We start from the raw sequence: 17467 nt of genomic DNA, 5'->3' as shown, positions 1-17467 counted from the left end.
GTGGCATAATGTGTCAGGGGCATTACAGTGTGCAGCATAGTATCATAGGCATTGTGGTGAGCTGCATCATGTTTCAGAGAAATGGCGGTGTGTGGCATAATGTATCGCTCGCTCAGACACTGCCCGGCTGTTCCCGACCCGGCGTGCGGCCTGCGCTGCGTGTCTCGATCATAGGTCACGCTGCGCAGGCTGCAGCGCTGACCACCAGCGCCGGAACCTGCTTGCCGCTGGGCCTCCCACATCCTCCCACATCAAACCCGACGCCGGAACCTGCTCTCCACTGGGCCTCCCACATCATACCCGACACCGGAACCTGCTCGCCACTGGGCCTCCCACATCATACCATACACCTGAACCTGCTCGCCACCGGGACTCCAACGTCGCTCATGTCTACCCGACGCCTGCCTATGCACTGCGGACGACTGCCCCCCTCCGCAGCTCAGAAAAAGTAAGTGTGGGGGCACAGCTCGCCACTCCAGGGGGGCCCCGTGACACTGTTGTACCGGGCCCAGGATTTCTCTTGGCAGCCCTGAATGTGATAATTAGCAGAAAACACACACGCACAGGGGTGGACCCGGCGCATACACACTGGCCTCACCTCTGGTGCAATAGCCTATAAATGCGGCTCAAAGTATACACTGGAACATTAGAGTACTTTTTTTGTTTGTGATAGCTTCTCTGTATATCTCCATGGTTATTCCCACTTTCAATGATAACTCATACTTGCCTACTTTTGAAAACTAGTTTCAGTGAGATTCCAAGTGCTAGTAAAATGTGCCGTGCTGTTGAGGGGGGGGGGGGGATAGCGTAGTCAGTCAGCGTTACGCAGTTAACATAGTCAGACAGCGCTTATTACATTGTGTGGGAACCATTGACCATTTTCACCTGCCTGACATGACAGGTGTGAATGTGTTCCTGGAACACCCCCACTATCCACGCCAGCCCGAAGCGTGGAGTGTGTAGCGAGCCCCACGAAGGGATGCGGTATGCGTCCTCCTGACCTGTTCATACCACCACTATCCATGTCGGCGTACAGTTGAATGCATAAAGCGCAGCGAGCCACCGAGCCTGAGTTGTGGCGATCGCAGCGAGCCCCGCGAGGGGCGCGGAATACACGTCAAGTAATCCGCATACACCGCCCCCCTAAACTGGGCAGCATCTCCCTGAAGCAGAGACGGGCAGGGAGATGCTCCCCAGCCCCCGTGATACTGGGACGCGCGGGAATCTGAAATTTGGTATGGCATTGTTTGAAAGATGGTAGTGCAGGACAGTAATAGCAACTTTGCTCAGCAACGCCACATTGTCTTCAAACACTGGCACTTATTGAGCCGGACTCATTCAATACATTCAGAAATGCGGTAAAAATCCTGAAACCAGGGTTTTAAACCATATTTTTTCTTTAGTGAATCCTGCTCATAAAGAGTTATTAGCATATTGTACAGTATCTGCAGGGTACTCTTTACCTAGAAGGGCGCCCGTCGCGGGCATCGCGGGTACATTTATGTGTGCCCGCGACGCGACCGACGCGATGACCGCGATTTCCCATTGAAACCCATGTTAAACATGGAAATCGTGTCGGTCGCGGCCGGCCATAAATGTACCCGCGATGCCCGCGACGCGATGCTCCCGATTTCCCATAGGAATCAATGTTAAAAGGCGCGATGGACCCGATTTTACAGTTAAATGGCTCAATGGACCCGATTTGGCCATAGGAATCAATGTTAAATGGGCCACAGAGCCCATTAACCCTTAAATGTCCCCCCCAATTTTTAACGCCACCCCACGATCCACGCAAAGCCGAAGCGTGGCGAGCGCAGCGAGCCCGCGAGGGGCGGCGGTACGCGTCCTCCGACCTTTTCATGCCCTACTATCCACTAGGGCGTGGAGTGAGAATATAATAGTGTGGCGAGCGCAGCGAGCCACCGAGCCCAAAGCGTGGCGAGCGCAGCGAGCCCCGCGAGGGGACGCGGATACCTTCACAGTTATACGCGTCCCCTCGCGGGCTTCACAGGTGTCCGTGGCGACGCCGACACCTGTGAAGCCCGCGAGGGGACGCGTCTACCTGTGAAGGTATCCGCGTCCCCTCGCGGGGCTCGCTGCGCTCGCCACGCTTCGGGCTCGGTGGCTCGCTGCGCTCGCCACACTATTCTATTCTCACTCCACGCCTCAGTGGATAGTAGGGCATGAAAAGGTCGGAGGACGCGTACCGCCGCCGCTCGCCACGCTTCGGGTTGGCGTGGATCGTGGGGTGGCGTTAAAAATTGGGGGGGACATTTAAGGGTTAATGGGCTCTGTGGCCCATTTAACATTGATTCCTATGGCCAAATCGGGTCCATTGAGCCATTTAACAGTAAAATCGCGGTCAATCAGCCTTTTTAACATTGTTCCCTATGGAAAAATCGCGGTCATCGCGGTCATCGCGGGCATCGCGGGCATCCCGATTTACCCGCGATGCCCGCGATGACCGCGATGACCGCGATTTTTACCCCCGACGACCGCGATTTCAATCGCTGGCGCCCTTCTAGGTAAAGAGTACCATCTGCAGCTCTATTAAGGATAACAGAAGCACGATTACCAATGTAGTTTCAAAAAAAGTCTCAAAGCACAGAACAATAGTTGTAAACAAGAGACTTGTTAACAAGTATGTTTCAGTGTGTGTGTGTGTGTGTGTGTGTGTGCGTGTGTGCGTGTGTCACACCTTCCGGACCCTTGAGGAAGGTGTACCATTATACACACACACACTCAAAAGGGCATTGGGCTGCAGCTCAATATTATGCCTTTTTGGACTTGACCACTGAAACAGCAGCTGTCGGGTTCCTATAGCACGGGCTGGAGCAGATGAGTTTGTTTGTTTGAATGGTACTTATATGTTAGTTAGGCGCCCAATTAGCATACGTAGGCTAACTTAGGAAAATCGCATCGCATGGGCTATTTTAAGGGGCATGCAATGCTATGCGATTTTCTTACATAATTTATTCACTGCTCTTTTAGCCCTGGGGGATCGCATCAAATCGCATCGCACCTCCCGCAAAATCGCATGCGATCGCATGCGATTTTATAGGGTGTGCGATGCCATTACATTAGGTATACAATAATATGATTGTATGTCCTAAAAATAGCTTTTACGCACCCCCCTACTATCCACGCCACCCAGAAGCATGGCGAGCGCAGCGGAACGAGTCCTCCGAACTTTTCATACCCCCACTATCCACGTCAATGTGGAGTCTCTATAATGTGGCGAGCGCAGCAAGCCACCGACCCAGAAGCGTGGCAAAAGTGTGATTAACAAACACATATTAAAATAAGGCGAGTTTAAAAACACCAATGAATATTACTCAGTGTTGTGGCTTTGGACATATTCTGTGACCACCTCTTGAAAGACACAGTGATGGAGGGCCCTAAATTGGTCCCCCGAGTCAGAACTAGACGGAAGAAAGGATATAAAAAATTAGACCCCTCCATCATCTCGGAATAATAGCATAGCATTCCAATATGCAACCCACCATCACTTGAAATAGTAAGCTCAGGGAAATCACAGAGCTAACTGAAGCTTCATTCAAATTTGAGTAATTATGACATCACAGAATGACAGAGCTAACTGAAGCTTCATTCAAATTTGAGTAATTATGACATCACAGAATGACAGAGCTAACTGAAGCTTCATTCAAATTTGAGTAATTATGACATCACAGATATAGAATCATAGAACTCGGGCAAAGCATAAGAGTTTGCAGACAAGCACTGGCCAGAACGCATAGTGGTGACTTCTTGACAAGACTTGCTAATATGTCAAGGTTATTATTTCAGGTTGGATTCCTGCTTTCATTCTTATCCATCACTTCTTGTAGGCCTATTTCATGCGACTTTGAGCCTATCCTTGGAGATGACACCAGTTTCTGCAGTAACGATCTTCATGTTATATACCCCAAGATGGGTGATGCCTCCTGTATTTATATACCAAAATGTAATGGATATCATAGTGGCTTGACACAAAATTGGGGACCTCCATTGATCAAATATGACAACGCCAAGCCAGAAATGATGTATACATTGATTATGGTGGATCCAGACGTTCCAAACAGACTCAAGCCAATATACAGATTCTGGAGACACTGGCTCGTCACTGATATACCAGGTGATGTTCTCCTCAGAGGCGAAGACGTAACTGGAAATGTCTTATCATCTTACCATCGACCAAATGTACCAACACAAACAGGATTTCACAGATACCAGTTCCTGCTCTACGTGCAAAATCCAGGATATTCTCCCGTTCTCCTATCGGGCGAGGAGCCTCGTGCAAGTTGGGATGTTACCGATTTTGTCCAACGGTCTGCCTTAGGTGATCCTGTAGCCACCTCTCAATTCATGGTCATTCACCCGCTCCAGTAGGATTCCATAACTGTGCGGTTTAAAACTGAAGCAAGAAACAGATTCAAATGTTTGGAAGGCTGTTAATGATAAAACATCTAGGGGTAGATGTATGAAGCAGTGATAAGGGAGGAGAAGTGATAAAGTGCCTGGTACTTTATCACCAGACAATCGGCTTCTAACTATCCCTTTTTAAACCTAGTCTGTACAGGACTGGGTGTAAAAAGGGATAGTTAGAAGCCGATTGTCTGGTGATAAAGTACCAGACACTTTATCACTTCTCCTCCCTTATCACTGCTTCATATATCAACCCCCTAATGAATTAATGACAAGAATTTTCCAAATTGTTTTTATTGCAAAATATAAGCATTACAATGTGAAATGTCATTAATAACAATATGTATTGCAAACATTTTCTATATTTCCTATTCATCAGAAATATTATTGATATGTCTATGGATTAGAAAATCAAACAGCAAAGATTATGTATATATGTCAACTGTATACATTAATATTAAAACATTTAAACACATGAAGAAATTATTTCAAAAGAATATACAAAATTCTATTCAATCCAAATTTCAATAAATGAGATCTATAATTGAGCTCTTGGCGTAACTGATTGTTTTTTCTTGGGTTAAAAGAATTGTATTTGTCAATTATTGATGTTATCATCTTATTATTATTAATCAGATGAATAAAAGATAATTTGTGTCAAATAAGTGTAAAAACAGGTTGAAAGGGGAGTTTATGGTGGGAGGGGGAGAGAAAAAGAGGGGGGGGGGAGCGGGAAGGGGAAAGCCATGCGTGTCCAAGCCATCCGTTCCTTTTTTGATTAAGCTATTGGTGGGTCTTGTAAAAGTATTCTGGTCTCATACCAGAGAGTTGTGCGGAAACATTTATGAATTTGTTGTTTAATGTCCGTTGGCAAGGCGTCTACATAACTCTCCCATACCTCAAAGAAGAATTTTGTTTGAGATTCCTTAGGTAATGTTGTTTCAGTCCATTCAAGTTTAAATATTTGGAATCATTTTTCTTCGAACATAAGAAATGAGGGAGGTATGTTGGATATCCATTGTGGTAATATGCATTTTCTTGCTACCGCAGAAAGGTACAACAACATTTTTTGCATCCTACTGAAATTTTTCTGGTGGTTGGCAAATATCCCAAGATGGCCCATGCTGGTGTCAATAGTAGATAATTTACCAAATGATCTACCGAAAATTTTCTGACTGTCGTCCAAAATTTTTGAATAGCTGAACATTCCCATAAACAATGGTATAAATCTGCATCAGAGCCTTGCATTAAGGACACACCGAAGAGTTCGTTAGGCCCATTAAAGTGCAGCGATGGGGGGTACAATATTTAGAAAAGCATGTCTTTATAGGACGTGGCTGATATTGTTTAGTGGAGTATAGCAGAGCTTTTAAGATAGTCTTTTCATTTAGATGGGGGAAGCGTGACTGCCATTTAGTAATACCTGTTGGGAATTGGCCTGTATAGTAAGGTTCTCATAATTTTTGGTAATAGTAAGTAATAGCTGTTCTGGAGCAACCTACGTTCAACAGAGCCTTTAAAAGGTGATTATCCCAGTCTGCTGTACTTATTGCAGATATGATAACACCTTATTGGTGTAGAGTTGAGCTTAGAGAAAAGCCAGATTACATGGTGGTAAAAAATCATAATGGGATTTTGCCTGTATGTAATACCCCATTCACACCGGCATAATTTCCACGGGAACAACCCGGGACCAGCGCAGGTGTGAAAGGTTCCCGGGCCAAAATCCCGGCAAAAAATGCCGGGATTTCAACCCTGCTATGGAGCAGGGTTGTTCCCGGGTTTATCCCGGGGACCTGGCCGGTGTGAATGGGGTAGGGGATACCCGGGTATCATTATTCTTTTTCATATATTGTCCCCCTTAAATGTGGAATAGGATGACAACAACACAATCAGCACCTCACTCAGAATGGGGCACCCGTCTCCCCATGTGCACACAGCTTATATAAGAGATGAAAAGACACATGAGGGCAGAAGGGCCCTGCTCTTTCGGGATATGGCCACTATTTAGGTTGACAGGGCTTAGGTCGACAGGGTCAGAAGGTCAACACAAGCATTAGGTCGACAATGGGAAGGTCAACATTGTTTTTTTTCCATATTACTGTATTTTGAGCGGGCATGTGCCCACAGGCGGTATTTCATACCGTACCATCCACTACAGGGTGGTGGGAGTATAATAGTGTGCCGAGGGCAGCATGGCACTGTGCCCAAAGCATGGCAAGTGCAGTGGTACACTTAGACTGTGTCCATGTTGAGTATGTCGACATTTGGGACAAAAAAAACGTGAAAAACTCATGTCGCCCTATTTCAGGTGTCGGCCTAAGCCCTGTCAACCTTCAGGTCACCCCCGGACTGTTATAATAAATATAACACAGCACTGCACCACTGGACTGGTTACCATAGAGCAGGTCACCCCCACACTGATGCAGCACAGCACTGCACTGCACCACTGGACTGGATACAGTAGAGCAGGTCACCCCCACACTGATGCAGCACTGCACTGCACTGCACCACTGGACTGGCTACAATAGAGCAGGTCACCCCCACACTGATGCAGCACAGCACTGCACTGCACCACTGGACTGGATACAATAGAGCAGATCACCCCCACACTGATGCAGCACAGCACTGCACCACTGGACTGGATACAGTAGAGCAGGTCACCCCCACACTGATGCAGCACAGCACTGCACTGCACCACTGGACTGGCTACAATAGAGCAGGTCACCCCACACTGATGCAGCACAGCACTGCACCACTGGACTGGATACAGTAGAGCAGGTCACCCCCACACTGATGCAGCACAGCACTGCACTGCACCACTGGACTGGATACAGTAGAGCAGGTCACCCCCATGCTGCTTTCACATTGCCTAAACGTTTGAGACCCGGTATTTTGAAACGGTATTTAAAACGGTTTATTACCGTTTTAAACCCCTTTCACACCGCACATAAATACCAGGTCTCATGCAGGTTTGCAGTGTAAAAGCAGGACAGACAGTAGCTATGAGAGCGCAGTGCATATGTAATGAGCCACTCATTACATATGCACATATGTAATGAATGCAGTACATATGAATGAGTCCTACACAGTTCAGATACAGTACAGCAGGTCACCCCCAGACTGACACAACACAGCACTGCACCACTGAACTGGACTGATACAGCAGAGGAGCTCACTCCAAGACTGCTACCGCACAGCACTGCGCCACTGGACTGGACCGATACAGCAGAGCAGGTCACCCCCACAATGATACAGCAGAGGCAGAGCAGGTTGCCAATCCATGCCACTTTCCCACAGCCACTAACACATCCTTTCACTAGAACTGGAGAGAAGTTGGTGCCGAGCCATTTGGAATTATATAGGGTCTGGATATCAGGAGAATCTGACAGAGGGATGATGACATTTTGGCACATTCTGGGATCCGAGTTTAGTGGGCACAGCGAGCTGAGCTCGGATCCCGTCTCAGATTGTGAAGTTCAGGTACGTTCGGATATTGGAGATCCGAATGCGCTCATCCCTACTATATACACACTTCTGTGATGAAGTCACTCCTGAAGCTTCACTGCAGGGGGTGCCTGGTCAGCTTGTATACATAGGTGCCGATTTATGTTTTTGCTGGTGAGTGCTCAAGCCAAAAATATAGGGGAGTGGCTTCATGGGGAAGAGGCGTGACCACAAAATAATACCAATTCATATTACGGAGCACAGTTGTCTCCAATATTCAAATTACAGCAGCAATATAGAGTGCTAAATATATAAATGCCCCCACAGAGCAGGTACATAAATTCCCCCACAGTGCCAAATACATAAATGCCCCCACAGTGCCAAATACATAAATGCCCCCACAGTGCCAAATACATAAATGCCCCCACAGTGGAGGTACATAAATTCCCCACAGTGCCAAATAAATAAATGCATTTATTCCCTGGCTGCTGTAATAAAACCTCTGTTTTTATAAATGGCCAGCTATTATTTTGGCTCTAATAGAGCAACGTGCACTGGATTTACTGACCTTACTCACATGAGCCTTACAGAGTGACTGTCAGCTCATGGCCATGCAGGCACCCCAAGAAGAAACTAGAAGCTGAGAAACTAGAAGCTGGCAGAAGAGTCAGATGCCGGTCCCGCTCCTGCCAGCCTACTCTGCTCTGCTTGTTGGGGTGAGCAAGCTGCCTCCTTGCACTGTGCTGCAGCAGCTGCCCCAGGCTGAGACGGACGCCGGCGGTGGGTGGTCGCGCAGTGGAGGGAGAGGGAGGGGGGAGGTTGGCGCTGGCGCCCAGCGGCTGTGCGTGAGGTCACATAAGAGTGCGCGGGGTGTGGTGGGGACCGGGTTGCTATGCTTATTGGTGTGCAGGACGGAAGTGTGCTGTATAATATAGCGGGTATGAGTAGTATGAGCACGACTCAGGCCCCCGTGGGTGTTTATCAATTTCCGCGGGTGCTCAAGCCCTTGAGCACCCACAGAATTGGTGCACATGCTTGTATATACACACAAACAGTAGCAGCAGACTGTCATTACTCCAGCACTGACCAGACATGTTGTTTGTTGATTCAATCACAACCTCTCACCTCATGAGTTGGTACGAGTACTAGAGGGGTAGAATATGGAAGCATGGTTCCTTAGCCAGGTCAGCAACAAGCATGCAAGTCAGGTACCAAAGGATTAAGCAAAAAAGGAGAGTCCAATGTCAGGCCAGGTCAAACACAGAAAAGCACTGTTGCCAGAGGCAGAACTCTGGGAGGCAATGGAGTCATCTGCCGCCGGGCTCCTGCTCTCAAGGGGGCACCTCTCCTCCCCTGCAATTTTAAATCCATTAATTGAAGGCCATTGATATCACTTCTGGAGTTGTGAAATATGAGTTCTCTCTCTCTCTCTCTCTCTCTCTCTCTCTCTCTCTCTCTCTCTCTATCTATCTCTAGATATAGATATACTGTATACATACTGTATATATGCCTGTTATATTTAATAACAGACATACAGTATAAACTTTATATAAGGCTTTGTGTGTGTATGGGGGGGGGGGGGGGGCAATACACATCTTGCCTCCGGGCAACTGGGACGAACTTACGCCACTGACTGTTGCGGTACAGAAGTATGAGGTGTAAAGGTAGTCAACAACCGGCTGAGGTCTGTAGCAATATCAGGAACAATATACTAGCACAAGGGACGCTGGAGCAGGGTGAACCTATACTCTGGCAGGCTTGTCCACATATCAATAGCCCCGCAGACCCCCGGCACCCACACTTAACTCAGCGCCTCCCCTCAAATACGGGGTCTGCAGGGCTATAATTACGCCACTGGTCACCAGACTCTTCTAAATGATCTGTGCATGGTGCTGTCAAATTCGCCAGTCAGAACATGGTCTAATTATTTTGTAATTTTTGGTAACGATTACCAAAAATCCCACCCTATTACATTTGCAAGTTGTATACTTTATAATGGGAAAACTTCTGCAGGTGAATTGAAGTGTGACCAAAAATCGCCAGGTCAACATGTGTGATTTTCCCATTTCGCCCCAGATTTTAATATAACAAAATGAAATTATCTAAATGATTATTTACACAACTTTCTGCCTAAGGGAACAAAAAGGAGTTTCCACCAACCTTCCCTATAGTATACAAGTAGAGCAGTGGCGTAACTATAGCTCCGCAGCCCCCACGGTGGCAGGGAGGCGCAGAGTAAGTTTGGGCGCCGGGGGTCTGTTACCCGCTGCTGTCTGCCGGTACCTGCCTGCCGTGCCGTCATAGTCTCGCCTCTCCCAGCGCTGGCTCCTGCTTCTAAAATGAACATGGACACTTAGAAAATGGCTGCCCCCATACTGCAGACAGTTTTCTGTCTGCAGTATGGGGGCAGCCATTTTCTAAGAGTCCCTTTTCATTATAGCAGCAGGAGCTAGCGCTGGGAGAGATGGGACCGTGACCGCAGATGCGGCTGGCAGGTATGGGCATGGGGGGGCGCCGAGGGGAGGGGGAGGGGGCAAAAAAAATATGCGGCGAGGGGGGCGCACAATAGATAGTAACGTCACTGAAGTAGAGTAAAAATATTTGTCCTGGACATGATGTGAAGGGGGCAGGTCCGGAGATGGGGCTGAAATGCTGTGCTGTATTTGGGTGCATGGACATTGTGATCTCATCCTCGTGGCTATGCACCCACATATTGCAATGCCGGTATTTCAGGCATTGCAGGGTGGGACCACAATGAAACAATTCCCTAGAGACCCCTCGCCATGTTGGGAATTGTGGGAGCCAGGGGGGACTCCAGGAGGATTTCCCGCCTTCCCGGGGGCCAGGAGGCGGGCCAGTTTTCAAGGAGGTTAGGCAACCTTGTTTTATTTTCATCTTGCCCGCTTCCCAATGAAGCGAGCAGGACATAGTTGCCTACCCTCCTGCATTCTGCAGGAGACTCCCAGAAATAGCAGCAATCTCCCTCTCTCCCTCATTAGTCTACCAATCTCCCTCATTTCACCTAGCCCACATTACTTAGTTACATTTTGGGGGAAAAAGGAATGAGAGACAGATACATTTACATTGAATTATCAGCACCATTTCCCAGCACTTTACCAAGTACAGCAGCTCCTACTAACTGCTTTGGGGCTCATCTACATTTGGATATAGGTAATATATATAGGTAATTTTAAAAGATTCCTCAGATATAGCAGTACACACCCACGCTTCTAGATGCCTCTTTGACTATCTTTTCACAATCTCTCCATATTTGGAACTAGATACGCCCTTTGGGTGGAGCATGACACGCCCCCTCAATGAGGCGCTTCACAAAATTCTACTACCAATTCTAATCTCCCTCAAACTAGTTTTCAAAAGTAGGCAAGTATGGAGCAGGATGCAGCAGGATCTGGGAGAGGCCCCTACACTTCGGGAGATGCAGAGGCCTACCTCAAAAATTCGGAGCCTCCAACAGCTTCTGGAAGGGTAGGTAAGTATGCTCTTTTCCTCCCCTATTCTTTTCTTGGAACCAGTGTTTTTACTCTATTTCTAACAATATCTTAAGAGAAAGGAAAAGGAAGCTCACAGGTTGATGATCAGCAGTTCCATAAGACAACCACAAGATGGCAATAGTAGATTTTTAATTGTAACAAGTTTCATCATTGCTGACTTTGAAAACGAATGTAATCATCCTGTCTGTATTTTTTTCGATTTTAATAATTACAAGCACAGTAAAACTACAATACTTCACTCATAAAAAAGCCTATGGTCTACAGACCGCACTGCCACAGGGGCGGTGTGGTTAGTGAGCTTGTGGAGGGACAGCATTGACCGGGCATGTGCAGACCCCCCTCCCCTGGAACCGGCTGAGAGCATCGCAGAGACATGATCCTTTTGAAGACGCTTTTCCTGCAAATGCAGGAAGGTAAATCCTGCTGCAAGGATCATATATTACATTGCGATCCTGGGTGGTAGATCCTGCCGAGAACGCATTGTATATGTGTGATGTTGTCAGACTGCGTGCAGGTGTGTGACCGTTACCCGATGTTCCTGTTCTCCTCCCGGCACTGCTTGGTTGCTACCTGACTGCTTCACTCGCCTGCAATTCAGAGGGCGGAGGGACAAAGGCACCCCGGGAAGACAATACCCCAAAACAACCCCACAGAATGGTCACCACACGTTAGGACGGTGATCAAAAGGATTTATTTTTGGTAGCAAAAAGGACTGTGGATCACCGCTACGAAAATGACTAAACAATGCAATACCAAGACTGATAATCGGCAGTATAAGAATAAAAATAATGCTTTCTGATGATATTGTGCGCGATGGGGTCACCGCGGCAACGTAGGCCTCACTTCGCACAATACACTGCAGTAAATGCCATGCAGCGTTCAACACATAAATACAGGAAAGGCAATAAAGTAAAACTGTTCTGTAAGGAGGATATCGTGCGCGATGGGGCCATCCGTGACACTGACAGGCCGCAATTCGCACGATACACTATATCAACAGTATCACTATGCAGTTAGGCTACCCTGCAACTAATTCCAACCTTAAATCAACAGACTTGCAATTACATTTGAATGAATGACAGAAATATGCAATAGGTCATACCACATATTAATAACATTAAGTATCCAGGCACTAAAGCATGAGTCCCTGAACTGCAGTTCAATTGTTAGTCCTAGGTACCTTTTGGCCTAGGTGCACCGTACTTGCAATAAATCTAATGCGAGATTGGTAATCCAGGGTACTGGTGTCCTGCGCTCTCTGACACTGTGCTGGTACTTTAAGATAGATCACAAAAGGGAAGGTCCCCTTAGGCAATACTGGCTGAACTGTGGTCCAATACAACAAATAGGGGTTAAGTGTTTTCTGCTCCAAGTCACTGGGGCCGACAGGGGGGTAGTGGCAGCTGGCGGTTTGGCTAGAGAGCCCTCTCCCTAGGGCTACTGTCACGGGGGAGAACTGTCAATATGGCGGAGGTGACGGCAGCCTGGCACAAACGGCTGGTAATATGGCCTAAGATGGCGCCTGAGTGCGGTGGTGTTAATGGGGTTAATAGGCCTGTAGCAAGCGGGAGTGGGGCAGTGACAGGGTACCTGAGCCTCTGGTTCTGTTGCTGGCTCCTGCCAGTCACCGATCACCGATGCTGGCCTTAGTTCTGGGGTCACTGGTGCTTCTCTCCCTCTCGCTTGGTGTGGCGTTCTCACGCCATGGTCACGCTGCTGCTCCGGTCCTCTCTCCCCTTCCTCCCGAGCGGCACCTGTCACTCACCGCCGGGGCTCTGGTATATGGTGCAGCGTCTGGGTCATGCGCTTCTGCGCACCCGGGACCTGTCAGCGGCTCCCTTCTCTCGGTTGCTGCGGCTCTCCGCCTGTGGTCATGGCGCGCCGGGTCTCAGGGCTCGCTGCTCCCAGTCGGCTCCCTCTCTGCGGCGGCGACGTCACACTGCTGTGCCAGTCTGTGGATGACGGGTGTCTCTCCTGCAGGTCAGTCTCTCTCCTGCTCACCCCCGATCTCTCCTCTCTGCACACCGGGCGGCTCCTCCTAACTCCTCACCCTCTCTGGGCACACTGCCTCACGCCCCGTGCGCTCCTCCTCCCTTCCACTTGTTACATACGCCTCTGCCCAGCAACAGGCAGAGACGCCCCCTTCACTTTGGCGCCCGCTGAGCCACCAATGAAGATAATCCTTTTGCTTCAGGGAGTTCAGGTAGGCTCTGGATCCCTAAGTCCTGTGGTGAGTGCAGCTGCAGGGCGGTTGCCTAGCAACCAACTACAGGGAGCTAACACCTGCAGCACAATTTGTGACAGTTTCTAGGAGCAGCATGGGCTGCAGTTATGTGCAAACATAGTAAGTGCTGGCCACCAGTAAGTCTGTGGCATAAAAGAGGGATATCCCAATTCTGGGATGCCACATATGCAACATACTTGCCTATTTTTTTGAAAACTAGTTTCAGGAAGATTATAGTTGGTAGAAGAGTATTCCACAGCGCCCCATTGAGAGTGTGTGCTATGCTCCTCCCACAGGGCGTGTCTAGTTCCATATATGGAGAGATTGTGAATAGAGATTGTGAACGTGGCCTCTAGAATCGTGGGTGTGTACTGCTATATCTGAGAGGAATCTTTTTAAATGATTTGTATCCAAATGTAGATGAGCCCCAAAGCAGTTAGTAAGAGCTACTATACCTGGTAACGTGCTGCGAAATGGTGCTGATGATTCAATGTAAATGTATCTGTCTCTCATTCCTTTTTTTCCCCAAAAATGTAACAGTGTAATGTGGGCTAGGTGACATGACGGAGATTGCTAGACTAATGAGGGAGAGAGGGAGATTGCTGCTATGTCAGGGAGTCTCCTGCAGAATGCAGGAGGGGAGGTAACTATGATGTAACAGTGTAATGTGGGCTAGGTGAAATGAGGGAGATTGCTAGACTAATGAGGGAGAGAGGGAGATTGCTGCTATTTCAGGGAGTCTCCTGCAGAATGCAGCAGGATAGGCAGCTATGATATGCAATCCTATAATAAATGGGCCCCTTTAGAGGCATACTTCCCAACATTCTAAACAGATGAAGCAGGAATCCCTACCACTAATACATATATGATGTAAGGCTACGTATAAGCACAGTGAGGACCAGAGGGCGCAGATCCCTCTTCACAATTCAGATTTCCTTGCTATAATGCATCAGTTCTCACCTTCAGAATTTGAAATATTTATGCTTTCAGAGCTTGGCAAATCTGCATCCCCATATAGTGTATGTGCATCATCCATCAACCCATTGTGTGCCATTGACCATCGACATGATACAGTATGTCATTCTGACTTACTTGGAAACAACAAATCGTGCTGGTATCGAACAATTGTGTTCCCAGCCTAACTGGTAAATAAATTGAGCAAATCAAACCTGAAACAATTACAATCGCAATCACCCTGTGCATTATGGGGGTAATTCAGACCTGATCACATGACCGAAATTTCCCACGGCAAGTTTTCTTTTGAGTGTGTGTTCTGTGCGAATGGAAGTGCACAGCGGCACTCTCACTGATCTGTGCATGCTTCTGTCACAAGTGCCTGCCCGATCTAGGTCGATTTTAAAAAATGACACCCTCTTACATTTGCGATTTATATACTTTTTGATAGGAAAATATCTGGATGTGTTGCACCCTATTACATGTGCGATTTTTGGTAAATGTGCGAATTGGTCCATTTTTGATCCACACTGGGTTACTGCCCTCAAATGGTCTCAGGGTGTCAATCACCCTGCAAACAGCGAGTGGTGGCTAGCCATTGCACAGATGGCTCTTGCGTGCATGCACAGTTGTCCGATAATAAGCAGGGCTGCAAATTTTCAGGTCTGAATTGGGACCACAGTATAGTGAGAAATGTATTCTTGTCAATATGTCTGTAACACTGTCCAATATAGAGTACAGTCATTTACATTATAAACTGAATGCAAGCCAGTGGTGCTGCCGTTGAAACATGCCCTATTCAGTTACATAATGAACTTCTCTTTGTATACCTCATGCACTTAAGAGGTATGGTAATTGTCAGCGATGTGCATAGGCAAGACTTCACTGTGCCTGTCATCACGGTAATCCTCTGAGTTATGTCCTCTAACAAAAGAGGCACAGAAGACAAATTCCATGTAACTGCCTAGAAGCAAAACCACCTTTCTAGTGCCTCGTGCCTCATGCCTCGTATACCACTAAATACATTAAATAAAGGAAAGCTGTTCTGACTTTGCTGTGCTACCAGCCTGTTCCTAACCGCCATCACGTACCATCAGGTTCACATACCAGCCACTCACACAATGAGGATGTGAGTGATATGACTGAGCAACTGCCGCAGCAGTCTGGCTGAAGAGAGTGAACACTGGTCCTGATTCAGTCCTGCTCGCTAGGCTGCATATATTCGGAGCCTAGTGAGCAGGTTAATGCCGCCCCAGTGAGTGCATGCCCCCCCCCCCCCACACCCGAATACCCTCGATGTTCTGCAAGTGTATGCTTCAACATCCACTCGCATGCGCCCGCTCACCATCACGTGACTTTTCCTCTGTTCGCAGCAGAAAAGTAGCCCAGGACTTACTTCTGCTGCACGGTTTTCTCCGAATTTGTGGTGGGCGCTGACATCATGTGACGCCATCCACCCGCCTCGAGCAGGCCAGGAAACGCCGGCGGTAATAGGGAGTGGCTACAAAAACACATGCATGCCACCACAGTTTTTTGGGTGTGTACTAGTTTCTCCCTGTGAAAGTTCACAGATGGATTGGCCCCAGTTTGCCCCAGCAAACCCACCACAGACCCACAAAGATGCTTAGTAAATATAACCATTAGTCTTAAAATACTGTCCAAATCTCCATAAATTGTTTTGAAAACTGTCTGCTATATTAATTTTTTATATATTGCCAAGTAATATAATTGTAATATCTGCATACCTCCCAACTTTCAGCTGGGGAGACTCAGGACTACCACGCGTGCCCCTGTAGCCTTTGGGAAAGGGGGCGTGGCCTAATGGCCATGGCTGCTATCATGAGGCACCGCCTCCATTTCTCAGCTGGGTGCATGTCCCGCTATAAACTGCGGGCCACACCCCCCCTTTGTCTCCGCGAATAGACGCTGTGTTTATGCGCACATGGGAACAGTTGGGAGATATGATATCTGATCCAAAGAAGTAAACACATTTATTATATTATACTCCACAAAGTATTGTTTCCAAATTTCTTCTCAAAGATACAGAATACTTATTTGTGAGAATACTTCCTCTTTCCAGACAAGTCTAGGTTGTGAACAAACAAGGACAATAGATTTATTTCATTTTTAGCCACAGTAAACAAAACTGTATCACTTTTAGTTGAATGTTTAGCCATAAATAGTTTGTAAGGGTGTGTGCAAATTTGTGTGTTTTGGGCCAAATACATGTGCCATGTGGTTCTTTTCTGCTGTAATATTGGGGGTTATTCTAGTTCATTCTTTCTGACAAAATTCTTCTTAGATGGACAAAACCATGTGCACTGCAGGTGGGGCAGATGTAACTTGTGCAGAGAGAATTAGATTTGGGTGGAGTTTTTCTTCAAAGTGAGATCTATATTGCAGTGTAAAATCATGCAGTCAGTATTTTCCCTGCACAGAAACAAAATAACTCACCCAAATCGAATTCTATCTGCACATGTTACATCTGCCCCCCCTGCAGTGCACATGGTTTTGTCCATCTAAGAAGGATTTTGTCAGAAAGAATGAACTAGAATAAACCCCATTGTTTCGAGCTGTTCATTTATGGAACATCTTTGGGAAGAAGGCTCCCTCTGGTGGCCACTTAGAGTAACTGTTGTTGAGTTTTCTGCAATTTTATATTTAACAATAATAATTTTATCTCTATAGCACTCTTTCTCCCACGGGACTCAAGGCATTTACAGGCATCAATGTGCATTTTATATACATTGTTTGTGTGTGTGTGTGTGTGTGTGTATATATATATAATCCCAATGCTGGTTGTGGTATTGCCAGCGCTGCCCTCCTTGTGCCAAATGCGTAGCCAACATGAAAGTAGAAGAAGAGGCGGCACTCACTCGGGGCTAGATACTAAAGGGCCTCATAC

At 47.3% G+C, this 17467-nt stretch overlaps 1 pseudogene; it reads left to right on the top strand.

Moving 5' to 3' along the window:
* The first annotated feature begins 3406 nt into the window (after positions 1 to 3406).
* LOC146062500 (phosphatidylethanolamine-binding protein 4 pseudogene) lies at positions 3407 to 4465 on the top strand (annotated as a pseudogene).
* The last annotated feature ends 13002 nt before the right edge of the window (positions 4466 to 17467 follow it).

This window comes from Crinia signifera, chromosome 3, assembly GCF_055691185.1.
Source record: "Crinia signifera chromosome 3, ASM5569118v1, whole genome shotgun sequence".
Taxonomy (NCBI): domain Eukaryota; kingdom Metazoa; phylum Chordata; class Amphibia; order Anura; family Myobatrachidae; genus Crinia; species Crinia signifera.
The sequence above is the reverse complement of the archived record's forward strand: the minus strand, read 5'-3'. Positions and strand labels throughout refer to the sequence as shown.